Source organism: Tasmannia lanceolata, unplaced genomic scaffold (assembly GCF_043159265.1).
Source record: "Tasmannia lanceolata isolate RefF3 unplaced genomic scaffold, GAP_Taslan_0.1 ptg000008l, whole genome shotgun sequence".
NCBI classification, from domain to species: domain Eukaryota; kingdom Viridiplantae; phylum Streptophyta; class Magnoliopsida; order Canellales; family Winteraceae; genus Tasmannia; species Tasmannia lanceolata.
Genome location: NW_027518685.1, coordinates 69686277 through 69713912, shown reverse-complemented (window position 1 = coordinate 69713912; position 27636 = coordinate 69686277). Strand labels below are relative to the sequence as shown.

Sequence of the window (27636 nt, the reverse complement as noted above, 5' to 3'; positions counted from 1 at the left end):
TGAAGTTAAATGTGATGTTGATGTATTCGTGATATCAGCAATTGATGCTATGTGGATGATATGAAATGGATGAGAATGCAGCCAAGCAAGTGTGAGATTTTATTTCCTAAAAAAAGATAATGCTATTAATTTTCAAAAAAAAATAAAAAATGCTATTTTTCCCACTAATCTTCCTGATATTTTTCCCTCTTTATAATAGTAGATGTTTTTGTTTATAAGATCAAAGTCTCTTTCTCATGCTCTTCAAGGTTGGGCATCGAAGTACCTCCAGCTTCTTTTCCTTTTTCCCCAATTTTTCCTGTCTATGAGCCCTCCGGTTATTGGGTTCTTTTACCAGATCTGGTTGGAAGTAGTGGAACATTGAGAGAGAGAGAGAGAGAGAGAGAGAGAGAGAGAGAGAGAGAGAGGCCTTTTTGCAATTGTCTATAGAGGTAATTATATGAATCTCTTTATTATTTAGATAGATCTATTGTACCATTGAATTCACGTCCTCTATTTCAAGGTCTAACTCAGAAACCATACTATCCACTCTGTATAAGTATTTAAGATTTTCTATGGTTTCCCTTCTTCTCTTAAATATTTGAAAACGATGAAAATCAATCCAATGATCTTTTCTAATGATCTCTGCAAATTTCTTATGAGCTTGATTTTGGGAGCCAGTATTGGTGACTTTTTGATAGCAACTATGGGTGATTTTGAGAGAGTATTGGTGGCTTTTCAGATTCTCAAGTATGTATCAAGTACAATAGCAATTAATGAAGTTGAGAGCATATATCAATTTCACTGCTATGAAGGTGATAAAAGTTGGTTTATAAAGGTGGAGTGCAATGAAATTTCGATGTGGTTGCTGTGTTTTCTTTCTTCTTTTTTTAAATCTACAGAGCAGCCCCTGCAAAGGATGGGTTGTGGTAGCTTGAAAGGTATGGGGAAAAATCTTGATATTCCACATAGAGCAGCCCCTGCAAAGGATGGGTTGTGGTAGCTTGAAAGGTATGGGGAAAAACATTTGATATTCCACATATGTTTCACTTCCACAGAAACTGCTCGATGAAATGTTTTTAAGAAAAGAAGGAATTTTTTACCTACCTTTTGTGCAATGTTAGTCTTTTACATCCGAGCAGAGATTTGCTCTTGCTGGCCTTTCGTTTTTTCATGACAATTCCTTTCAGGTTTATCCAAAAAACTTTCTCTTTTTCACATTTATGTAGTATAGATAGTCATGGAATTCTATAGGGATATGTTATGTTTCATTTAATTGTAGGCATGACTTTCCTAAGCTTTGTAATAATCTACTATGGGTTCCAACATTGTTTATATTGGGTTTTTAAGGTTTTTGATTTGTTGAATCTAGGATTGCCTGAGATCGTTTGTTCGCATGGTACAACTTGATATATCTCAACTTACCTGCTTCCATCAAAGACAATATCACTAGCCAGGTTGTTTCTATCTCTATCTAGAAGATTCATTTGACCTTATTCTTATGCTTCCTTCTCATTTCCTGTTGTTGCATATAAATGGAATTTTTTTTTAATATTACTTCATTTTCTTTGTTTCAGTATGTGCAGGCAGTTCTTTGCCTTTTTATTTGTTTTGGAATTTTGATTGTTGATATGGAAATGAAGCTTTTCACTTTACTGAGATTTTATGAAGAACCCATGTCAAGAAAAGTGATGAAATGCGTTTGTAAACTGTGGTCTCTAGGTTTTGAATGTGAATACTTGTTTTATCTCAATTTGTAGACCGTCAAATACACTTATTAAGACACACAATAGACTTCTAATCAAACCCAATCTTAACAAAAAATTGTTTCACATCCTTGGTTAAATCAAATCTATAACTATAATCCTGCAACCAGTCAAAGTTAAACACAGGACACTATCAGTTTAACTGATTTTGGAACTGTTTTAAAACAACACAAAATCAGCATATCACAATGATCCAATTGCGAGAAAACATTTAAAAAACATGTAATCAGTTTCACATTTTCGGTCTTTGAACTGTTTTTTTTATTTAATCTCGGTATATTAGGGCCGCTAAAAATGTCTCACTCAAGAAGGTGAGTTGAGGTGAGCTCCAATTTGGTGATTCATGGCAGTTTCTATAACGCATCCACCCTTGGAAGAAGATATGCCAAAGTCCTATAAAGCAACTACAACCAGAATAGATGACTTTAAAATGGTAATAGACACTGAGACGTGAACAACAAAATGAAAAAAAAAAAAGGAATGGAAGAAAAGCAGAGGAAGTGAGAACCTACTACTGTAAGAAAGACAGCTGAAAATGATAAACGTCAGGGTGGATCAAAGAGAAAATAGAGATTAGAAAGGAGATAAAAGTAAGAGGAAGCTTTTTCTAAAATTTCACCCTAGTTTTATCCCTTGGTTAATTAAGTTGAATTAGTTAAGCTTAACCAATCTTCACAAATGTATATAAGCTTAAAAACCCTTGTTTAAACAACCAACTTAATTAGGAGATTTAGTGGGCGGGGGCTAATTAGCAATGTAAAGATATTCACGTTGGATGACAATGCTAACTCACTCAATTCTAAATAATAAGACAAGCACAAATAAGAGAGTGAGAAAGGGAGTGAGAAATCGAGAAATACCAACGCAAGCGACACAAGGATTTATAGTGGTTCGGCCAAAGGCCTACTCCACTCTACTCAAGGTCGTACTTGAGGATTTCCACTATTGAGACCTCCACGACACCCGGCTCCAAGGCTTTTACACTCCAAGGGAATTAAATAAGGATGCCCTTCCACCTTTAAAATGACTCTCCTTCTCCGCCGAGTTCTAAGCGCTTTCTTCCAAGGGAATTAAAAACGGATGCCCTTGCCACCGATCGAATGAAGAAGAAGAAGTATTAGCCTCTTACTAGGCTTGATTACAAGTTGTAGCTCACACACTTTCTCTCAAGAATAATTTACAAATGAAAGCCTAAACCAATCTCAAATGATTTTTCCAAAATCAAGGCACAATGAGTTTGGTGAGAGTTTTTACCCAAAAATGATTCACAAATGATTTTCTAGGATTTGTTAGAGTTGGACAATGTTCCTCAAGTGTTTTAGACCCATTAGATGGGTATATATGGTGTCCCAACTCAATATGACATTTCAGGGGCAAAACGGTTATTTTCGGGTCAAACAGTCAACTAGCCGTTGGACCACAACGGCTATATTTTTTTGAACAAAACACTTCTCGGAGTTCCGAGCAAATTCTCGGAGTTCCGAGCAAATTCTCGGAGTTCCGAGAATTCAAACAGAGTATAGGATTTTATTCCCTGGAACATTTCTCGGAGCTCCGAGAAAATTCTCGGAATTCCGATACTGGTTTTCAAGCATTTAGCGTCTAACTTGTAAAATTCATATCTCCCTCATTTATTATCGGATTTTGACGTTCCTGTACTCTACGGATATGAGAAAAATGAGAGCTATCTGTTAAAATTTTACCACTCTCTTGAATGAACTCTTGAGGTAGCTATTGCTTGATCTTCTCTTTGAGTGCATGGCTTGGTTTGAGATCTTCAAGGTTGAGCTTCTTAGCTTGACACCTTCCAAGGATGATGCCACTATTTGGTTCCAGCTCCTTTGCAAGTTGTTGATCCACAAGCTTTGGCCTTCATTGATCTTCCTTTGTTTGTTCAATGCTTTGAGATGGTTGATGATGAGCTTCTCCTTGGCACCTCCAAGGTGTGATTGGTCCAAGTATGTTCCAAGCATCTTTGCCATTGTGTTTGGTTCATCTTCAAGCATATGCCAACAAGGTGCGTGCTAGTATGATTTAACTTGTGTAGGACCTGTCTAAAGCACAACACTCAAGGCAAATGATCAGTCCATAAACGACTAATCAATTTGCGTTTGTTAATCATCAAAACAAGATGATTGAATGAACCCATGGGGAACCCTTGGGCTTACAATCTCCCCCTTTTTTATGATGACAAACCAAATTGATTAGATAGGTGGGAGGAACCTCTTATGAGGATTAGATAGACAATTTAATCATTACTACTCCCCCTCAACATATGCACGAGTTATATTTAACAAGTTATAACACAAGAATGCATATGATAATGGATCTAATCAATTATACAAATTCTTCCTCTTTTGGCATTAGCAAAAAGGAAGGATTAAGCATTTAAGCACAATTACATAAAGCATCAAGATGAGAATATGATGCTTCCCTTAACTACTTATCATGAGTTACCAATTAAAATTAAAGTATAATCCAAAGTATAGTTGCATGATAAGAGCATATCAACATAAGAACTGAATAAACTAATATAAATCAAGCCTATGTTGGAAAAACAAAGAGACATTCCAAAATTTTTAGGGTATTTCTTAGTATATATATAAATCCAATATAAATTTACCCTATGACCCGCAATATAATAATAGATTAGCAAGTTAAAAGCTTATATTTTACTTATCATGAAAGAAAACAAGCAAGTTTAAAATTTAGCATGATAAGCCCCCCTTTAAAAAAAAAATTCCTACAAAAATCTTATCACGAGGTGATGTGTAGTTATAGACTCATAATGATAAGCAAGAATATATATTTTTCAAGTTAAAAGCATTCGCAAATTGTCATGGATAGAAATAAACATTTGATTCTAATATGACTAACTATTAGGATATATGGTATGACAGTGAGCTCTATCATGGATATATGGATTGCCAAGAGGAAATGCACATGATAACTACTCAAATTCATAGAGATTAAGATTGACAAGAATAATTTTCTCCTATGAATGTAGATCTAGAAAGATATGCAAGTTTTAGCTTTTGTTTAAAAGGATAGATAAGCTTCCTTTTTTTTTTTAATCTAATGATATGCAATTTTTAGCATAATTAGTGGGAAAATGCTTGAATGGATAGTGTAAGCATCTTACAATGATCAATATAAACATAAAGATAGCAATAATTAGCTCTCCCCCTTAGTATTTGTCATTGGCCTTAGATAAACCTAAGATTTAAGGCATGACATCACATAATAGGCCAAAGATATGACAATGGAATACTTGGCAACCAAAACTTATTCTTGGAATAAATGATATCATATTAGACCATCCAAGATAACTCAAAAAGCCTAAAGGATATGACACTAACACCTAGGCTATGGGCTTCTTGTCTTCAACTACACTTGAATACACAAGACAAGTCCGGTCATAACTCATATGGAGCAACAATGCTCCAAATGAGTGTACTTATCATATGCATAATGATATACACATTTAATATCATATGACAAGCCATTTAGGACAAAATCTTATCCTACTAAGCTCCCCCTTTGAAAGTGAGTCATGCAATGCATGAATCCAATGGAATGTCCTTGCATAGACTCCAAAGGTTTTTGGATATATTTTTCAAAAGATACCAAGTTAAACTCAACCCTTGGGCTACAATGACACTTGCTCTCCAAGTGTCAGTTTATCATGATAAAATGATAGCCATAGTCTAGCTCATCATGATAAACATGCATAGCACAAAAAAATTCCAATCTTTGGCTCATGCTCCCCCTAAATGTGATTTAATATTTTTCAAATTCACGCTTTACTTCCCTAAGTATGTAATATACATAACTAGCTAGGGAGATCAAATATAAATGTATACCTATTCATGTTTGAGATGTTGGTACAAGGCCAATTTGTTAGATATTTTAATTAATGTGAATGTACCATCTCCCTCTTAGAATCTAAGTAGGCTAAGGGCACCAATTGAGTGACTTTTAAGATTAAGGTTTAACATCTCATATGTGTAGATATTATCAAACAAGGCGTGATAACTATAGAATATGTATATACTAATGTGAGTTCAATTCTATAGGACTAAGACATAGTGAGAATGGTCAATAAAATACCATGTCTTAGAGAGACATCCATGATTCATGAAGGTGAGAGTATACCTTATGAGAGGATATGATCATCAAGGTTTTCATGGATAATCTACCATGTTTGGACACAAAGGGCATGACACATAATGTGCATGGTCCAAACATTACATCTACATCCACAACCACATGTAAAATGACAAGGCATTAGGCACAAGGTGCATAAGCCCTAATGAAAAACCAAAAAATGTGTGGGAGGCACATGTTCCCATCACAATCTAATGTATAGAACCACGATAGTGAATTTCAATTTTACTCAAGTGAGTAACTACCCAAATATGATTCTAGATTCCTATGATATTTTCATATCAAGTCATACATTGAATCTAGATTCATCTTTCAACTTCCCTACATATTATATCATTTTGTGTTTCTAGGGAAAGATCCAAGGAAAATAGAGTTTAAAGAATAATATTTTGGCATATTCACAACTTTCACTCAAATACTATTTGATTGCCAAAAAATTTCCATTTAAGTTCAAGTCTTTAAACCTATTGGTTTCTTTTCTTTTGGTTTTGCTAGAATGATGTGATCAATTAACCTAACTCCTATCAACTACCAAAAAGGTTTCAAATTTTAAAGATGTACTTGAAGTTTTAATTTGAACGCATGGGCAAGAGTTGTGGTTGAATATTCTATGAGGATCAATTATGGTTTTCACATTAAGTTCAAGTGTGGCATGTTATGTGGATGGATACTAAGTGCAATAAGATCCAAGTCATAGTGTGTGCACTTAGCCAAATATCTATTCATACCAAAGAGGATAGTGTACTTCTACTAGGCACAATGACATGGGATAACAAATTAGATAATCCTAGTGTCTCATGTCACATATGGTATGAATAGCCAATCATAGATACCTAAGGATCAAACATGATAAGTCTAGTGTATCTATATTTTATTTCTTTACAAAGATGTGATCATTAAGCACAACATGCATAAATGCAGGTGAATAAAAGTAATCACATGATATCTATACAAACATATTCTCAAAAGATTCTCACATTGAAGCATAAAACAAATACTAGACATTAAAGGATATCTAGGGAACCTTTTCCAAAAGATATGACAGTTGAGTGCAAGATATCAAAGTCTTATAAAAATCAAGCTTCAAGCATAAAGACTTTGGATTTTCAAAAGATAATCATTTGAAGCACAAAATATGGATACATGGCATTCAAGCAAGACAAGTATATTGTATGCAAACAAATTTTCATATGATATAAAATTAAAGCACATCCCCTAATCTAAGATAAACACAATGCAGATCATGTTGGGGGTTTTGGAACCCAAACCATCTTGGTTCCAAGCAAGTTTGTCCTAGGTGATTAGTCCTTTTTAACCCAAACAAACTTACTACTTTCTACAAATTTAAATATACATTTAAACTTGTAATGTCCAAATCTACCACAATAGTCACAAGATGCATAAGAGTAGGTAGATGGACGGGATGAACATGATGAATTACAAGAGTGATCATGATGGTAATTGAATTTTACATTCTCTTGTAACTTATGATTTTCCAACCTTAATGTTTCATTCTTGATTATCAAATCATTGATTTTCATTTTGTAGTTGATTGATTCAAGAGATGAAAACATTTTTATCTTTTCTTCTTCTTCTTTAAGGAGTTGGTTTTCTTCTCTTAGTGATACAATAGTTTCACTTACTTCAATAAAATCATTTTTAAGCATTTTATTTTCTTCACTAAGATGTGCATGATCTTTTTCTACTTCCCTAAACTCCTTATTAATACTAGCTAAATTATTTTTCAAGTTTGAATTCTTAACTATTTGATCCTCAAGTTTCTTATTCAAATCTTGAAAAGCACAATGTAGTTCTTCAAATGTGAAATCAATATTTTTCAATGCATTTTCATTAGACTTCTCAATTATTCCATTTAAGCATAGGATTTCACTTTGACTAGATTTTTCAAGTTTGTTTAAAATCTCTTTAGCATTAGTACATAAGAATACCTTCTCATAAATGTGTGGTGGTAATGCACAACATGTTGCAATTAGGGCTTTTGTATTTAGTAAAGATAATTTTTTACTATATTCATTTAATCCTTTAGATTTAGCATTTAAAATAAATTCATTTTCAATTATCTTTACCATATCTTTATCTAGACCTTTTAAGTATGTCTTCATATGGATCAACCACGATCCATAATCCGAACCATCCAAAATAGGTAGTCTAGATCCCATCTTTTAAGTTGCCAAAAAATTTGATCTTTTAACTCTTAACCGGTTAGGGTCTTAATCAAGAGCCCAAGCTTTGATACCAATTGAAATCCAAGTAGAGACTTGGTTTGGCAACCTAGAGGGGGGGTGAATAGGATGTTTATAAAACTTGTCTTTTAGAAACTTTTTCTAAAATTTCACCCTAGTTTTATCCCTTGGTTAATTAAGTTGAATTAGTTAAGCTTAATCAATTTTCACAAATGTATATAAGCTTAAAAACCCTTGTTTAAAGAACCAACTTAATTAGGAGATTTAGTGGGCTAATTAGCAATGTAAAGATATTCACGTTGGATGAAAATGCTAACTCACTCAATTCTAAATAATAAGACAAGCACAAATAAGAGAGTGAGAGAGGGAGTGAGAAATCGAGAAATACCAACGCAAGCGACACAAGGATTTATAGTGGTTCGGCCAAAGGCCTACTCCACTCTACTCAAGATCGCACTTGAGGATTTCCACTATTGAGACCTCCACGACACCCGGCTCCGAGGCTTTTACACTCCAAGGGAATTAAATAAGGATGCCCTTCCACCTTTACAATGACTCTCCTTCTCCGCCGAGTTCTAAGCGCTTTCTCCCAAGGGAATTAAAAACGGACGCCCTTGCCACCGATCGAATGAAGAAGAAGAAGTATTAGCCTCTTACTAGGCTTGATTACAAGTTGTAGCTCACACACTTTCTCTCAAGAATAATTTGCAAATGAAAGCCTAAACCAATCTCAAATGATTTTTCCAAAATCAAGGCACAATGAGTTTGGTGAGAGTTTTTACCCAAAAATGATTCACAAATGATTTTCTTGGATTTGTTAGAGTTGGACAATGTTCCTCAAGTGTTTTAGACCCATTAGATGGGTATATATGGTGTCCCAACTCAATATGACCGTTTCAGGGGCAAAACGGTTATTTTCGGGTCGAACAGTCAACTAGCCGTTGGACCACAACGGCTATATTTTTTTGAACAAAAACACTTCTCGGAGTTCCGAGCAAATTCTCGGAGTTCCGAGAATTCAAACAGAGTATGGGATTTTATTCCCCGGACCATTTCTCGGAGCTCTGAGAAAATTCTCAGAATTCCGAGACTGGTTTTCCAGCATTTAGCGTCTAACTTGTAAAATTCATATCTCCCTCATTTATCGTCGGATTTTGACGTTCCTGTACTCTACGGAAATGAAAAAAATGAGAGCTATCTGTTAAAAATATTTTAAAAAATATTTGAAAATGTCTTAAACAAGTTTTGATAGGATTTAGTTGCTGGTCCAGGTTGTTTCTTCGGAACTCTATTTTGTTCAATGTTGTGTTGAATGCCATATGGGTCCCAACATGTTGGTACACCACCATGGCCATTCACTTATCTATTTAAGTCCTTAAAGGGTGTGTTAGTCTTTTTGAAAAACATATTTTTAGGGGTTTTAAGATGTGCCTTGATAAGAGAAAACACAAGAGAGATAGGTGATACAATCTACCCTTTTTACCACTCTCTTGAATGAACTCTTGAGGTAGCAATTGCTTGATCTTCTCTTTGAGTGCATGGCTTGGTTTGGGATCTTCAAGGTTGAGCTTTTTTGCTTGACACCTTCCAAGGATGATGCCACTATTTGGTTCCAACTCCTTTGCAAGTTGTTGATCCACAAGCTTTGGCCTTCATTGATCTTCCTTTGTTTGTTCAATGCTTTGAGATGGTTGATGATGAGCTTCTCCTTGGTACCTCCAAGGTGTGATTGGTCCAAGTATGTTCCAAGCTCCTTTGCCATTGTGTTTGGTCCATCTTCAAGCATAGGCCAACAAGGTGCGTGCTAGTATGATTTAACTTGTGTAGGACCTATCTAAAGCACAACACTCAAGGCAAATGATCAGTCCATAAACGACTAATCAATTTGCGTTTGTTAATCATCAAAACAAGATGATTGAATGAACCCATGGGGAACCCTTGGGCTTACAGTGACAAAAAGTGGAATTAATTGAGAATACTGCAAATAAAAGCATGCAAATGATTAATCAAAGAGAATCAAAATGTGTGGATCCATAAAGTAGGAGGTAGGTCAAGAAATTGGAGCTCACCTTCAGCACCACATTTTTTTGAATGTGAATACTTTTTTTATCTCACTTTGTAGACCGTCAAATACACTTATTAAGACACACAATAAACTTCTAATCAAACCCAATCTTAACCATAAATTGTTTCACATCCTTGGTTAAATCAAATCTATAACTATAATCATATAACCAGTCAAAGTTAAACACAGGACACTATTAGTTTAACTGATTTTGAAACTGTTTTAAAACAACACAAAGTCAGCATATCACAATTATCCCAATTTGCGAGAAAACATTTAAAGAACATGTAATCAGTTTTACATTTTCGGTCTTTGAACTATTTTTTGATATTTAATCCCGGTATATTAGGGCCGCTAAAAATGTCTCACTCAAGAAGGTGAGTTGAGGTGAGCTCTAATTTGTGGAGCTTCCTCTTATTTTATATCTTTTCTAATTTTTATTTTCTTTGATCCACCATTGGCATGCTTTTATTTGTATCATTCTCAATTAATTTCTTTTTTGGGCAGGTTTTGAAAACTGTTATAGGTGGAAGAAGCTTATACAGAAGGTTCGAAACTTTCATGATTCTTTGCACTTTTCTGCTTTTTGGAACTGTAGCTGAGAAGATCTGATGTTACATTTCAATGTCAAGAACTACTCGATGCTTCGCATTTGGTGGAAGTAGAAACATAGTATTGCATGATCCCGAGACTGACCCACGGTTAGTTTTATCAACATGTTCTCAAGAATGTGGTAATCTGTTGTTTGTTTTTATCCTCTTGCTTCAGTTTTTGGATTTTGGTTGCATATGTATACTGCCGAATTCTGGGAATGTTGTGTGCTTTTAATTTTTTATAGCAATTTTTTTCACATTCAACAGTTTCTTGCAAAAGGAGCTCTCTCTATTTGTCTGATTTTGTCTTTATTTTCCAGTATTGGGAAAGGAATTGGTCTTTAGTTTGATTATAACAGTTGGACATGTTTCATGTGTAGAATTTCTTGGTTGTCTCACTAGACAAATCCAAAACATTCTTCCTCAATTTAACATTTTTTATCCCATGCAATGAGGATGTTTTTATAGACAGCATCATAGCATGAATTGTATAATCTTAGTCGATACCCATTTTTAAGATGGGGATTTTTATTAGCTTTTGCATTTCCACCCATGTAAAAACATTAAACAATCTTCTTTGAATTGGATTTTTTTACTCTTTTAGAGTCAAATTATAACGACTGAAAGAAAAATAAGGAGCTGGAATCTCTCCCTTTTTTCACATCTCTTCATTGAAAAGTTACATCTTCCTTAATTTCGTATCTCTTGGTATCGTCAACACATGAAAAGTTACAGCTTTCTTACTTTCATATCTCTTTGTACGTCTCTTTGTACGCCTCACTACTGTCTGCTAGAGTTCTATCCGTTCGAATTTCTGTAGCATCTACTAAATGTTTTACAGTGGTTACTCTGTCCACTTTTTATACAATGTTGTAGCCTCATGCCGAATTTGTTGAGATGCAGCTGGTATGGCTGGCCCCCATCCTTCCTATACCAACTACTAAATGATTTCTTATATTTGAGATGTGCCCCCCTCCTCTTTCTGTAGCAACTACTAAATGATTTCTTATAATATGATATTTGGCCTCATGTCAAACCAGTACATTCTCCAGCGGCATCAACCACTCACTCCGTGCATCGCACGGGTTTCTTACTAGTGTGTATATATATATATATATATATATATATATATATATATATATATAGATACCAATTGTTACGAACACAAATCGGTTCGTAACGTGATTGATCTTCTTAGAGGGAAGATCAGCCTCTTGATCCACTTCGAGGGAAGGATCAATCCTCCTTTGTGCACAAGACACTTTCTCAAACTAGTTTTCTTCATTCCTCCCCATTACAGTAGTTGCTTATATAAAGCACTCCAAGATAAACATAGAAAGATCTAGAAAGATCTTATTATAAGAATAGAAATAGCTAATTAGAGACTATCCTAATCTAACCTAACTACTTAATATATCAACATATGATCTTATTTACTAAAATATCTAATTAATCTATTCCACTAAGTGAGACCCATCTAGGTACGTATCATTCCAACCCTCTTGCAATCAACCTTGTCCTCAAGGTTGGAAATTAAGCGCTGGCTCGTTGGTGATAGATTTGCGCAAAACCTTTCAAAATTCTTCCATTTTCTTTTTCTTTTCCTTCTCGCCCCCTTTCTTCTCTTCATCTTGCGATTAGCACAAGTGTCGAGGAAGCTCCAATTTTAAATCGATTTGATCATGGTTTTCATCAAAGCTACATCGTTGTGGTTTTTTGGAACAATTGGGATTTTGACGCACGAACGGTCGTGGATGAGGATCTTCTTGATGATGTTGGTAAGGTTGAGAGGAATGATGGATTTTCCGACGACAACCACGACGAAACTGAAAATCAAAGACGACTTTCTTTTGTGGCTTTTTCAATTTTTTTCTATCTTCTTTCTTTCTCCATCCTTCTTTTCTCCTCTTTTTCTGTTTCTTCTTTTTTTCATCATGCAAGACTTATCAATCCTCATGCTGATTTCGTTCAAGCCTTCCACAAATTGTCGATTCCATTCCTTCAATTCCAAAACGAGTGTTTTGATCTTCTTAAAATCTTCATCCATCAAATCCAAAATCTCCGAAGATATAGGCATGGATCAACCAGTACATAACCCCTCCAAAAGCGGAGGGCAAAAATGGGCAGATTTTCAGAAGATCAAAACACTTGTTTCGGAATTGAAGGAATGGCGACGACAATTTGTGGAAAGCTTGAACAAAATCGACATGGTGATTCAGTAGTCTTGCACGATGAAAAAGAAAAGACGAAAAAGAAAAAGAGGAGGAAAGAACGGAGAAAGAAAGAAGAGAGAAGAAAAACTGAAGAAACCACAACAGAAAGTCGTCATTAATTTTCAGCATCGTCGAGTTCGTCGCCGGAAAATCCGTCATTCCTCTCGACACATCCAACACCAGCGTGAAGATCCTCTCCCACAACCATCCGTGCATCAACAGCCAAACCGTTCCAAAAAACTGAAGCGAAGGAGCTTTGATGAACGGTCCGATGAGACTAGTTTAAAATGGAGCCGCGTAAACTCTTGATGACGACATGTGCAATGATGACTAATTATAAGACGAAAGGAGGAAGAAAGGGACGCAAGATCTCATTTTTCTCCAACCAGTGCTTAATCTTCAACCTTGGGGACAAGGTTGATTTCAAGGTGGGTGGAATGGTACGTACCTAGATGGGTCCCACTTAAAGGAATAGATTAATTAGATATTTTCGTGAATAAGATCATATCTTGATATATTTAGTAGTTAGATTAGATTAGGATAGTCTCTAATTAGCTAATTCTATTCTTATAATAAGATCTTTCTAGATCTTTCTATGTTTATCTTTGAGTGTTTTATATAAGCAGATGTTATTGTTAATAGAAATCAATGAAGAAACTAGTTTGAGAAATTGTGTCTTGTGCATAAAGGAGGACTGATCCTTCCCTCGAAGTGGATCAAGAGGCCGATCTTCCCTCTAAGAAGATCAATCACGTTGCGAACCGATCCGGTGAAGAATTTTAGAGAATTTCTATTATTCTTGAATGAATTACAATGGATCTCAAGGTGTGCTTATATAGAGCACATACAAGATAAACATAGAAAGAAATAATCATAACAAAGGCAAGAGATAATTCTATAAATCCTACCTACTAAGATTAGCCTAATTGGTAATTTAAGCTAGCTACCTAATTAGCTAGGTTACCCCATTCAACCCACTTGCCTAATCTAGCACCGTGGTGATCCAACGGTGTGAATTCAACATAATCTGACAATGAGATCTCACATATTCTAACATGCCCCCTCAAACGTATGTGGATTGAAAAATCAACATACGTTTGATTACAATGAAATTCCCCAATAAAAAAATAAAATTGTATCCCCATAAGAAAATAGAATCTTTTGATTTGAAGAGCACTATTGAAGATTGATGATGAATATCCCCTGATGTTGTTGCTGATGATAACCGATACTAAATGCCGAAGAAGACTCCGCTTGTTGATATGTCACGAAGTGGGCTTAAAAGCCAATAGATCATAGTCTCAAAGGAGCTAGATGATACTCAAGCCTCGACGGGTGAGTAGAAATGGGTCCCTATGGACCAATGCCGGAATGGGCAAGAAATGGGTCAAGATAGACTAATGCCGGAATGGGCAAGAATGAGCTAGGATGGGCAAGAATGGGCCACGATGGGCGAGAAATCATGGGTTAGTAAGTACCTAGGAAGCACGGGTACTCTCCCGGGGCTCCCGCATTCTCACCCGACACGTATGGGTGCGGGTACGCCCCGGGTACGTACCCCATTTAAAAAAAAGAAAAGAAATAGTTTGGGTGCGTGTCGGGTGCGCACCACGCGTACCCGACACGTCCTACTTCTTCCTGCTGCTTCTCTTTCCTCTCCTGTACTTCTCTCTACTTTCGTGTACTCGGTATTTACATGTAAACCTAAATGTCTTTACTATTTTATTGTCCATTTACTTAAGATTTACATGTATATAACGGAATACCCCCCTTTTGGATTTATTAAAAATAGTTTCAACACCCAAATCTAAAAGGAAAAAAGTCAACTCTCCAGTTCTAGTTCAAAATTCAAAGAAAAAAGGTCGGGTCAAAATTTTAACTTTCTTAACTTCCAAACGGTGGGGTATTTTTCAAAATTTAAAAATTCATAAAATCTATCGTGTCCAAACATTATTAAATCCCAAAAGTCCGGTAAAAAAATCTCATAATTTGTTCTCTAAAAATTATTCATCTTGTCAGGCACTGGTCAACACACTGGTGACAGACTTTTTTTTCTAATGAATGATGTATTGATGCCTCATGTTCTGAAATATGGAACTTAATCACTTATGAAATGAAGAGTAATATTAGAATTTTCCATTTTGGTGATGTTATTGTTATTTGATTGCTCTACAATTATATTTTTTAATTTTTATAAATATATAATAAAATATTAAAATATATTATTATATTCGACGTACCCGAACGTACCCGCACCTAGTTTTTTTGGTAAATCACGTACCCACGTACCCATGTCGTGTCGTACCTGCACCCCGTACCCGTACTCGTGCTTCATAGGTAAGTACCGATCCTCATGGAATTTGTCTCTCTCAGGCACGAACCTCAAAGAATGGAGGCCCCTCAACTGAGTAGAGTAATCAATTTTAGGCACGAACCTCGAAGAGGTACCTCAACTGAAATGGGACAATGAAAAAGGGATGGAGAAGGGAAAAAAACGACAACAAGCGGCTCAGATGATAAATATGGGGACAATGCATGAAAAACAGTGCATATGTCAAATATGGGGTCTTGAAAGAAAATTAGTGCATTAAAAATTCTAGGGGAAATATAGAAAATGAAATCAAGGGGTGCATGAATCAAAAGACTGGATTTTGAAATACCAAAAGAAGGTGTGCGATAATGGAGATGGAGAATGGCAGATCAAGGAAAACAAAAGGAACGAAAAACTAGAGCAGATACTACAACCTAAGAATAGAGAAAGAAAACGTAAGGAAGAAGAGGTAGGATTGGCGCAATTGGTAGAGGTGTTGATGATGGGTGCAATGCCCAGCGGACGGCTAGATCGGCCGTCCGCCGGAGGACGCACTCACGGATGTTGTGATCAGCAGGTTGCTCGGATCAACTGCTCTGATACCATGAAGAATTTTAGAGAATTTCTATTATTCTTGAATGAATTACAATGGATCTCAAGGTGTGCTTATATAGAGCACATACAAGATAAACATAGAAAGAAATAAACATAACCAAGGCAAGAGATAATTCTATAAATCCTACCTACTAAGATTAGCCTAATTGCTAATTTAAGCTAGCTACCTAATCTAGCTAGGTTACCCCATTCAATCCACTTGCCCAATCTAGCTAGGTTACCCCATTCAATCCACTTGCCCAATCTAGCACCGTGGTGATCCAACAGTGTGAATTCAACATAATCTGACTGTGAGATCTCACATATTCTAACATCCAAAAGTCGAGGGCAAAAATGGACAGACACCGTTTGCCACAAATCTGCCCATTTTTGCCCTCCGCTTTTGGAGGGGTTAAGATGATCCAATGGAGCTGATTTTTGGTACACACCCTATCTATGATGGGGCCTTACAAATGAATGGTTTGGATCACCACAAAAATGTGGGACCCATGTGTTTGGGCCCTCAAGCTCATATAAGCTATATGAGCTTCAAGCTCACAATCATGTTCCTCTATATATATATATATATATATATATATATATATATATATATATATATATATATAGAGAGAGAGAGAGAGAGGTGTTCCTGCGCAGCTACTCAGATAGCTTATTTGAGTAGCTGCTTCAGAAACTCATGTGGCCCCACTTTTTTTGGGTGATCCAAAGCATTCATTTGGAAGGCACTTCCATGGATAGGGTGTGTACGAAAAATCAGCCCTTTAGGATCATCCTATCCCTGCCATTTGTGGAGGGAAAAAATTATCAGAAACAGTGTCTGTCCATTTTCCTCTCCACCTTTGATTGGGTTAGGATGATCCTATAGGGCTGATTTTTGGTACACACCCTATCCATGGAAGGGCCTTTCAAATGAATGCTTTGAATCACCCCAAAAATGTGGGCCACATGAGTTTTTAGAGCAGCTGCTCAGATAGCTTATCTGAGCATGGATTTTTAAAACAAGGGTGGGCCCACATTTTGGGGGTGATCCTAAGCATTCATTTGGAAGGCCCCATCATGGATGGCGTGTGTACAAAATATCAGCTCCATTGGATCATCCCAACCCTTCCATTTGTGGAGGGAAAAATTGGGCAAATTTGTGGACAAATAGTATCTATCAATTTTTCCCTCCTCAAATGGACATGTTAAGATGATCAAATTGAGCTGATTTTTGGTACACACCCCATCCATGATGGGACCTTCCAAATGAATACTTAAGATCACCCCCTCACCCCCAAAATGTGGGCGCACCCTTGTTTTAAAAATCCATGCTCAGATAAGCTATCTGAGCAGCTTCTCACAAACCATTTCCTGTATATATATATATATATATATATATATAGATATATATATATATATATATATATATAGACTAGTAAGAAACCCCGTGCGATGCACGGGTGAAAAAAACAAAAGCCCTAAAAACTTACACTTAAATAGCTTGATTGCATATGTGGAAGGAAAGATAAAAAATACCATAAGAGGTAAATAGAACTGTAAGAGAGATCCAAAGAAGCGGCAAGGCTGTTGGGAAATGAAATTAAAATGTAGCTGGCAATGTTTCATAACTAATATAAACAACCTAACAATAAGGTATTCACCTTTCTAATATGACTTCTCTCAACAGCCTATTGATATGACAGATGTGAGGAAAATAGAAAGACCAAGCATGAAAAGAACCTCAACCACAATATAGTACTATCAATTGAAGAGGTGGATATAAAGGAGGTGGATTTTGATATGGCCATTCCTAGCACAACCAAACTGATAAACAATTTGGATAATTGAATACGTGGGCCCCACCTTGACAAACGAAAGACCCCCACTCAAAATAACAAAGGACAATTTACTATCCTTCTTTTCATTACAATGACGAATCTAAATCTTAACCCGTAAAGTGGTATTAGAACATCACAAAAACTTTGAATTCTACATGGACATAGTAATGAACCTGAATTCGACACCCCGTGCGATGCACGGGCAAAAAAAGAAAGTTTGGCTTAAAATTGTTTTAAAGGCAGAAATATGCATTCGTTAAAAATATTAAGTTTGGAGATGCAGGTTTTGCCTCAAAACATGTGAAAAAAGAGTAATAGCTCTTATAAATTATCTATTTAAAAATGGACATGAAAATGGAGGAGGGAAGAATAACAAATTCTTTTTCTTGGAAAGAGGAAGGAATAACAAATTCAGTTTCGTAAACATAAACAGAATGAAAATCGAGCAAAATCCCAACTTCTAAGCCAACAAATCAAAGACAGACTATCAACAAAAAGTTCAAGTGGTGAACATTGTCTCCTATTCTTAAGTGATGAAATAAGATGAAACCTCAATTTCCCACTCTACTCCACCCAAGCAACTGTCATTCTTTGCAAGTAGACCTCTCCAACTGCAACTCAAGCCTGAAAGCTCAGCAACAAATTATTCATGTGAGACCTATGAGAAAGCAACTACGGAAGGATTAGAAGATTTCGGTTCTTTATCAAAAAGCAGAAATGCAACTACGGAAGCATTAGGAAATTTTATTTCTTTATCAAAAAGCAGAAATTTTGAATAAGTAACTCCTATGATCCATGTTGGATATAGTTGGATATATGTAATAAGCCTGAGGGCATAGATGTAATTATGCTTCTCCATTATTAATAAATATATTAGTATGTGTATGCATATTTATATGTTTGTGTCTTGATGTATGCCCGTATGTTTGCTCATACATTTATGAGTGCGTGTATGCAGAATTTTAGAAAGGGATTTTTACCTATAAGTATTTCATTTATAAAATATACTTTGCTTAGCCATTCTAACATATTATTTAGCCAAAAAATAATTTTTAGAAAAAAAATATTTCTACTAAGTATTTATTTATGTTGCATGCATTAGACATTGAACTTGTTTTCTTCAACATGACCTTTTGAGTAACGCTAAAAAGGCAATGTTTTAGTCTGAAGAGTTTGTTGTTATATTCCTCTGATGTTTTGAATAATTTTTATTCAAAAAAATTGTGTACATATGGGCCATGTGTCCAACAGAAAAATAATCGGAGACCAACATCGATCAAAGCCTTGACCCCTAATTATTATGGCTCAAATGGGCAGTCCGCCAGACGAAATTTGGTTGGCGGCTGGACTCCACCTGGCATTGAACACATCTAATGGACATACTACTAATTAACCTTAACATTTAGTTGAAAATGTAACCCTCTATCTTTTTCTACTTTACCATTTCAACTTTTATTGGTAAGAAACTAGTGAGGGCATTTCAAGTTTTTTTTTGGAAAATAACTGAAAACCCTCTACATAAAAACATATCTAAAAGAGTCTGCCCAAAATTTTCTTGATTACCAATAGCATAGTATTGTGTCCTAAATAGTTTTTAATTTTTTGTCTCTACCAATTTCAACCTTAATTATATTAGGGAAAACTACTAAAAACCGACTACATCACAACATATCTATAAGAATCTCCACGTAATTTTCTTAATTACCAATAGCTTAATCTGCCCATTTTATCCTTATATTACCTAATTAGATAATGTTTACTTTTCCTAAGAAGGGACAAATTCTTAAATATCTCTCCCTATCATTATTCATTTGGAATATATCTCTCTCTCTCTCTAAAAAAAAAGATAAAAATGCAACGGGAAGGAAGAAACACCGCAAAGAGTCGTCTTTCTCCTCGTCAAAGAGTCATCTTTGTCCGTTGTTTCAGAACAAAGGCTCCTTTGCACAAAGTGGCACTCCAAAGGGGGGAATTGCTTTGTAAAAATAAAAGATAGGTAGCCGGATACATAAGTCCCTTTAACCTTTTGAGTTAAAGGATCGCTAAGGGGGGTGAATTTATTGTGAAACGGGGTGAATTATCAGTGCTCTTTCACTTACGTCTGTATTTTCCAAACAAATTCCTGTTTTGGAAGTGTTTTCAAGTCCTTTATGAGATGACCTAATTATTGCTAGTCCCACGCCACATGAAAATCAAATCCATAAGATAGATCAACTTTCGATCACCTATGATCGAAAAAATTTCTTTATGGAAGTTGGAGCAGGCAGTTGTTTATGGAGATTTTGGTTCTAGAAAAAATTCTTAAGAGGATGAGGATGATGACCTATGATGAAGAGAGGGCTTCTTTCAATGACCCAACCGATAAAGAGATGTCGGGAGATCTTCTCCGGAAGCAATGGAAACTATTTAAGCTAAGGACCCGGACCCAAGATTGCCCTTGGAAACTTTATAGCCTCTATGGGACAGACACGGTCAAAGACACCCACTCGCCGTTGCATAAACATCCTTTCTTCAAACTAATCTTGAACGAAGAAAGAGTGGTGAGGAGGCAGAACTGGGAAGCTAACAAGGTGGTGGGCATCCAGCTGGTGGGGGAAATGATTGCTAGCAGAAAAATTCCTGGATTCTTGGATCGGGTTCCGGAGGATCTCCTCATTGAAATGCCGGATTTCCAAATCCAGCACATCCTGGAGGAGTTGGAGAAGTGCTCGGCATAGGTGAGCGGTCTAAAGATGAGTTGCTGCTGGAATTTTCTGAAGTAGGGTGGTTTCCATAGCGTTAGGGACATTGTCAGAATCTTAGGTCTTTTTGGTAACATAAGTACACTTGCGGAGGTTTAGAGGTAGTCTTTGGGTATTCGAGGTCATACTTTAGGATACCTTTTGTTCTGTATTTGGAACTCCTGGTCGCAACCCTTGTAAAGATGTTTGAAAGATTGAAATAAATTGTCATCTTTCAAAAAAAAAAAAAACTTTCGGTCACCAGATAGATCAACAATATTGATCACATGCAGAAGGTACACGTGGGAGCAAAAAAATCTATAGTTAGGAAAGATTCATCTTTTAGCAAGATAATAAATGCACCTTGTCACGCCTCGACCCCATTTGTAAATATTGTTCGATTCTGGGTCTTCTACCCTCCTCGGTTTTATTTTCCAATAGCACTAACCGAGTCCGACCCACTCCGCGGGGCCCGCCCCTTGGAGATGCTGAAAACACATCTACACATGGAGAAGGAGAATCCACATATATAGCCTAGGAACATTCTCTCGCTTTTCAATGTGGGATCTTACACACCTCATTGTTATACGAGGGACATACCTCCTTAGATCTCTGTTTTGAAAAAAAAAGGCGATGGTGGACATTGATCGAATGGAAAACAGCGGAGCATGGGCCCACTGTTTTGCACTCATGCATAGCATGGCCCCCCGAATTCTAGTCTAATATATGTTAGAATATATCAGATCCATTAAGATCTGACCGTAGGATTATTGGGTACTGATTAATTAATTATTTAGATTAAGAAACATAGTTGATTAGGAGTACCTCGCCATAGTTCTTATCCTTATTACTTACCATATTTAAGAGAATTCAATGTATAAGAGCATTCCTTCATCCTTCCAGGACAGAAAGTGCCTGCGTTCTTGTGGAACAGAGTTAAATAACACTCGATCTTTAGAAATGTTTCCCCATTTTTGGATTGTGAATTGTAGAAAAAAAAATCTTAGGAGTAGTCACTACAACAATAAGCACATATTTAGTTATATCTCTAAGTATATTTGCTACGTTTTCATCTTAAATTTCCATTATTACATTAGGAAACTAAGTTTCTTCTAATTTCAATTCCTTGGGCAAGATCCATATACTAGTTTAGATTTTTTTTCCCTTCCCTTGTTCCTCATCCTTCGAATTCTAGAGTTGGATATTGTTGACACCCCATTTTGACCGGACCCTAATTCCCCAAAATCGAATAAGTTCCCGAAACCCGAACCCCATAAATCGAGCCAAGTCATACCCCAACCCAGGTCTTGGGTTCAAGTTGAGCGTAACAAAGTGGGGTGAATTATCCAGCCCTAGTGTGCCTATATCAATCTCATGTGCCAAAAAAAATCTAAATTCTACCCCTCCTTCCTACCTGAGCCACTCCTTCGTAGGGAAAAAAGTGGTTATAAATACACTAAAGTTGGGTTGTCTAGGGAGGAAAATGGTGGTGGAATTTATCACTTCCCTTAAAATGGATCGAATTAGGGCTTCGAAAGGGGGGTTCCATTTTCGTTGAAAATCATGGAGAGAGGGGTTCTCTGATCTGCAGAGGGAGAAATTGAGGGAGAGGAGAAGACTGAGAGATTTGTAGAGAAAATCTCGAAGAGAGATCAAAGGAGAAAGTAGAGAGAAGAAGATAGAGAGATCTAAGACAAATTAGTGAGGGAAAGAGATTGGGGTCTTTGATCTTCTTTTTTTTTTTTAAAGAGTAGATCTGAAAAAAAAAAAAAAAAAGCTGAAGGAGAGTTTCTAATAGCAGAGAGAGATATCTCTGATTCATTAGTGCAAGTGCTTTACAGGTATTTCTCTTACTTGTATTGTTTGGGAGTCATTGCACATTCAGATATATGGCATTTTCTTAAGGTTTTCTGAAACTTGACTTTTATGTTTGAGAGAAAGGAAACCATTGCATCTGTCATCAGTTTTTTTTTTTTTTTAATCTATATGATTGATGCATTTCATTTTTTTTTTAAAATTCGCTTTGGATTCTATTTTGCATATTATAAATCATTTGTGAACTAGAGCAATTCCTTTCTGATCTTATGACATAATGGTGAATCCGGCTCAGTTTCAAATCTTTATATTATGTCAAGTGGTGTGTTTAGTATATTTGTGATACATGGAAAAGACTCGATGAGTAGATCTGCTTTAGATTGCGTTATGTTTAGGTGTTCAGAATGCAGGACCATGTTGATGTCTCGGTTTTATTTCACATATATTCTTTTTTCTGTTAATAGGTTATAAATAGCTAATGATTTTTCTTTTGATAGAATTGGCGGATAGTGCCATTTTATTTTGTGATCATTTGAAGAGCCAAATGAGAATTTCATTTCATCATGATTTCTTGAGGTCTTTGCTGTAGATTTCCTTTATAGCTGATTATAGTGTTTTGACTTTTTGCTTGATTCTCCTTATGATTGTGGATGTTATGATAAGGGGTGTAGAATGAGAGTCATATTTAAGATTAGAGTTTAAGAACTCTAGTTTCAGCTATCTTATTAGAGATTAAACCAACAACATTTTTTTTTGTTATTTCATAAATGTGATAGAACCCGGTATTTTGACTTACAATTTTTCTTATTAAGTTCTTCCAGAATATACTAGAAGACAAAGCTTTGAACTTATGATTTTGTTTGAATTAAGGTACTGGAATGTATTGTTGTTTGTGTGATGTTTCAAATAAAAATTACCGATATGGATATCTGAAAATGATAAGCTCTCTTTATTTCTATGGTAATTTTCCTAGTTTCAGTTGAATATTGTAATACAAAATCCTTTATTTCATAATCTTTCACACATCCTATGGATATAAGATAAATATTGATTAGTTGAGAATTTTCATGATTACATTTTTATATTCAATTTGTTCCATGATTGTTGTGAATTAAAATTATATGTGATTTCCTTTCTATTAGCTTGTTCCAATTTAATCATCCAGGGTATGTCATGATAATATGTTCATATTGTCTGTGTAAAGTATTACCCTTCTTCATTCTATAGAAATGAATGGTTTAGACCATTGATTTTATTATATCTTATCCGCATTCTCTTTTGCAAACAGATTCTATTCAATTAGAGTAGAGAGAGGAGAAGACTGAGAGATTTGTAGAGAAAATCTCGAAGAGAGATCAAAGGAGAAAGTAGAGAGAAGAAGATAGAGAGATCTAAGACAAATTTGTGAGGGAAAGAGATTAGGGTCTTTGATCTTTCATTTTTTTATTTTTTAAAAGAGTAGATCTGAAATTGACACATAGGGGGAAATCTCAGAAAAAAAAGAAAGCTGAAGGAGAGTTTCTAATAGCAGAGAGAGATATCTCCGATTCGTCACTTTTACATCAAAGCAAGTGCTTTACAGGTATTTCTCTTACTTGTATTGTTTGGGAGTCATTGCACATTCAGATATATGGCATTTTCTTAAGGTTTTCTGAATCTTGACTTTTATGTTTGAGAGAAAGGAAAAGAGAGAAGAGAACATGAAGAGCTTTAAACCATTGCATCTGTCATCAGTTTTTTTTTTTTTTTTAATCTACATCATTGATGCATTTCATTTTTTTTTTAAATCGCTTTGGATTCTATTTTGCATGTTATAAATCATTTGTGAACTAGAGCAATTCCTTTCTGATCTTATGACATAATGGTGAATCCGGTTCAGTTTCAAATCTTTATATTATGTGCAGTGGTGTGTTTAGTATATTTGTGATACATGGACAAGACTCGATGAGTAGATCTGCTTTAGATTGCGTGATGTTTAGGTGTTCAAAATGCAGGACCATGTTGATGTCTCGGTTATATTTCACATATATTCTTTTCTCTGTTAATAGGTTATAATTAGCTAATGATTTTTCTTTTGATAGAATTGGCGGATAGTGCCTTTTTATTTTGTGATCATTTGAAGAACCAAATGAGAATTTCATTTCATCATGATTTCTTGAGGTCTTTGTTGTAGATTTCCTTTATAGCTGATTATAGTGTTTTAACTTCCTAAATAAAAAGGGTAGCATTTTCATGATATGTGATGAGTGAATAATATTCTTAATTCAATAGGTTATACATTTTTGTGTCTAATTAGTTCATCAAGCCTTGAATTAAGGTTGAAATAAAACTAACTAAAAGTTCAAGGTATACATATTGGGTCATATTCCTTTGTGATATATAGGCGAGTTCCAGGGTATTTGATGACTATTAAGGCATTGAGTTTTTTTATTTCATTCAAGCTGTTAATATGTTTTGGGAAATGGCTTTCAATTGAGAATTGGTTGAGACCTCTTCCTCAGCTTCCTTGAGTGAATGGGCTAAAATTGATCTGTTGTTTGTATTCCTTTTTGTTATTTCAATAGTTAACCACCATAACCTTGGTCTTTGTAAAGCTGTCAAGATGAATAGAGAAGTTTAACATACTACTTGTGGTGGCACAAAGTTTACAAGCTTCAGTTGGTTGGAAGCAGCCATAGTTTTTATAAATACATGAAATTGGCTTGTTCTTAAATGGATATATACTTTATTACAGCAACTTTATCACAGAATTTGCATGCTAACTGACCTGACTTTAAGTTCGCACTAGGTGAAATGCCTAAAACATTAGCCATAATTAAGAGAGACATTTATAGAAATATTGGCTTGTGTTCTTGACTCCATATGTGTAGAGGACTGCTTGAGTGGAATTTAGGTTGCTTGAATGACAAATTCTTCAATTGGATAGATGGATATATGATTTGGGAGGGTATAACTGACCTATTATATTCAATTTGTTCCATGATTGTTGTGAATTAAAATTATATGTGATTTCCTTTCTATTAACTTGTTCCAATTTAATCATCCATGGTATGTCAAGATAATATGTTCATATTGTCTGTGTAAAGTATTACCCTTCTTCATTCTATAGAAATGAATGGTATAGACCATTGATTTTATTATATCTTATCCGCATTCTCCTTTGCAAACAGATTCTGTTCAATTAGAGTTAGTTCCATTTCATTTGTTTTGTAAAACTAGATCATTTGTCATTTAATGTAGATGATGTTTTCATTTTTTTTGAAATCTGTATAAATATTTAAACTTTAGGGGTTTGAGGAAAATGTGTCTATTTGATGATTATTGGTCAGTTGTACATTTCATTGAAATCATGTGTTTTCTTTTCTTTAGGAACTTGAGGCATGTTTTGGGTGTTCCATGTATTTCATTTTCAGGAGGTTTTTCAAAAGAATATAAAGGCATGTGTATACTCGTTGGATTGGATAACAGGTGGTAGTTATCAAAATAAAGCAATATTTACTCTAACTTTCATAATGATGTTATTATATCTTAGGCAATCATATGTAATCTGTTCATCTTTTTCAAGGTAATTGTATCCTTCCTCGAATTCTTAGTTGTCCTATGAAGTCTACTTTGGTTTAGGATTTATCCAAGAAATCTGTTAGTCTTTCCAATTTGTTTAGGGCAATGAAAGAGTCATCTAGAGCCCCCTATAGGAGACATGGTTTGTCTCTATAGTAAGTTACTCTTTAGGAGACAAGCCCTGTCTCATTAGAAAAGTACCCTCCTTAGGAGACTATCCAAGTCTCATAACTTGCACCCTAAACTAAGTTAAAGACTAGCTTAGTCTTTTAGTTGCCCTATGCTATTTATCATTGTAAGGGCAATGATAAGGATACTTGGAGCCCATCCCTGTGTCTAGGAGACTTGCTCAGTCTCACTAGCACCCTTCTTTGTCTCCTCTTCTTCTAGGAGACTTGCTTTAGTTTAGTTAGCACTCCCTTTAGAGCTTATAGACTAGGAGTCAGCCCCATAGAATAGGAGTCTACCCTCTAGTTAAGAGTTAGTTCTTCAGTAGGATTCTGTCCTACTATCGTAGAGAGTTATGATTTTGTCCTACTTTTATAGAGTCATAGGATTCTGTCCTATTGTCATAGAGTCGTAGGATTCTGTCATACCCTTGCAAAGTTTAGGAGCCTGTCCTACCCTTGCAGACTTTAGGAGTCTGTCCTACCCTTGCAGACTTTAGGAGTCTGTCCTACCTTGACAGACTTTAGGAGTCTGTCCTACCCTTATAAAGTATAGGAGTCTGTACTTTCTTTTAGGAGTTTGTCCGACGCTTTGAAACATGATTCAAACCTGAATTACCAAGATCTAGAGCTTAGCCTTAATATCCAACTCTGGAATTCGAAGGATGAGGAACAATGTAAGCGAAAAAAAATCTAATTTAGTATATGGATCTTGCCCAAGGAATTGAAATTAGAAGGAAACTCAGTTTCCTAATGTAATAATGGAAATTTACTATGAAAACACGGCAAATATACTTAGAGATATAACTAAATATGAGCTTATTGTTGTAGTGACAACTCCTAAGATTTTTTTTTCTACAATTCACAATCCAAAAATGGGGAAACATTTCTAAAGATCGAGTGTTATTTAACTCTATTCCAGAAGAACGCAGGCACTTTCTATCCTGGAAGGATGAAGGAATGCTCTTATACATTGAATATGACCGTCTAGACTGACCGAGGTGAGATTTAATGTTAGTCTAATTTATAACACGTTTAATCTTCATAGTTTCTTTACATAATTATTTTGGGAAATTATATTTTCACCCCCTTTTTGTCCTTGGCCACTCTTTCTAGTGTATTTAGGACTACTTTTTTAAACACTAGAAGGGGGTGTGGCCCAAGGACAAAAAGGGGGTGAAAATATCACTACCCTTAAAAAATATGGGATGGGGGTTGCTAGCAAGACGGGATCCGTGCTGAAAAAAGCACAAGATCCTCTATCGTTACACGTGCTCAAGAGACAAAAAGAGAGCGTGTATCCCCACAAATCCAAAAGAAAAAGGGTAAAAATATCCAAATCCTTTGGTTATTCTCATCCCTTATTTATTTTTGGCACAAGATCCCGTTTTGAAGTGTTTTCCAAGAGTGATTGAGATTGTCATGTGGAGTGTGTAGCATGCCATAGAGAGATTATCTTGACTGTCTTGGTTATCAGATCCCACACGGACAACCTTGAATTGTTTGTTGGATGGACAAGTAAAATACATTTCTAACATACATGCAACTTTATATATTTCTTTAAATAATTCAAAAATGCTAATTAGTGGAACTATTTTCTATGAAGGTCTGTTTGGTTGCTTGGCATGGACTTGGAGAGTACT

At 35.5% G+C, this 27636-nt stretch overlaps 1 long non-coding RNA gene across 1 annotated transcript; it reads left to right on the top strand.

The window, feature by feature from the left end:
* LOC143883802 (uncharacterized) lies at nt 1-27636 on the top strand. Its single transcript, XR_013252554.1, has 3 exons — nt 1-1436; nt 10689-10882; nt 26916-27636. It is a non-coding gene; the product is annotated as an uncharacterized LOC143883802 (long non-coding RNA).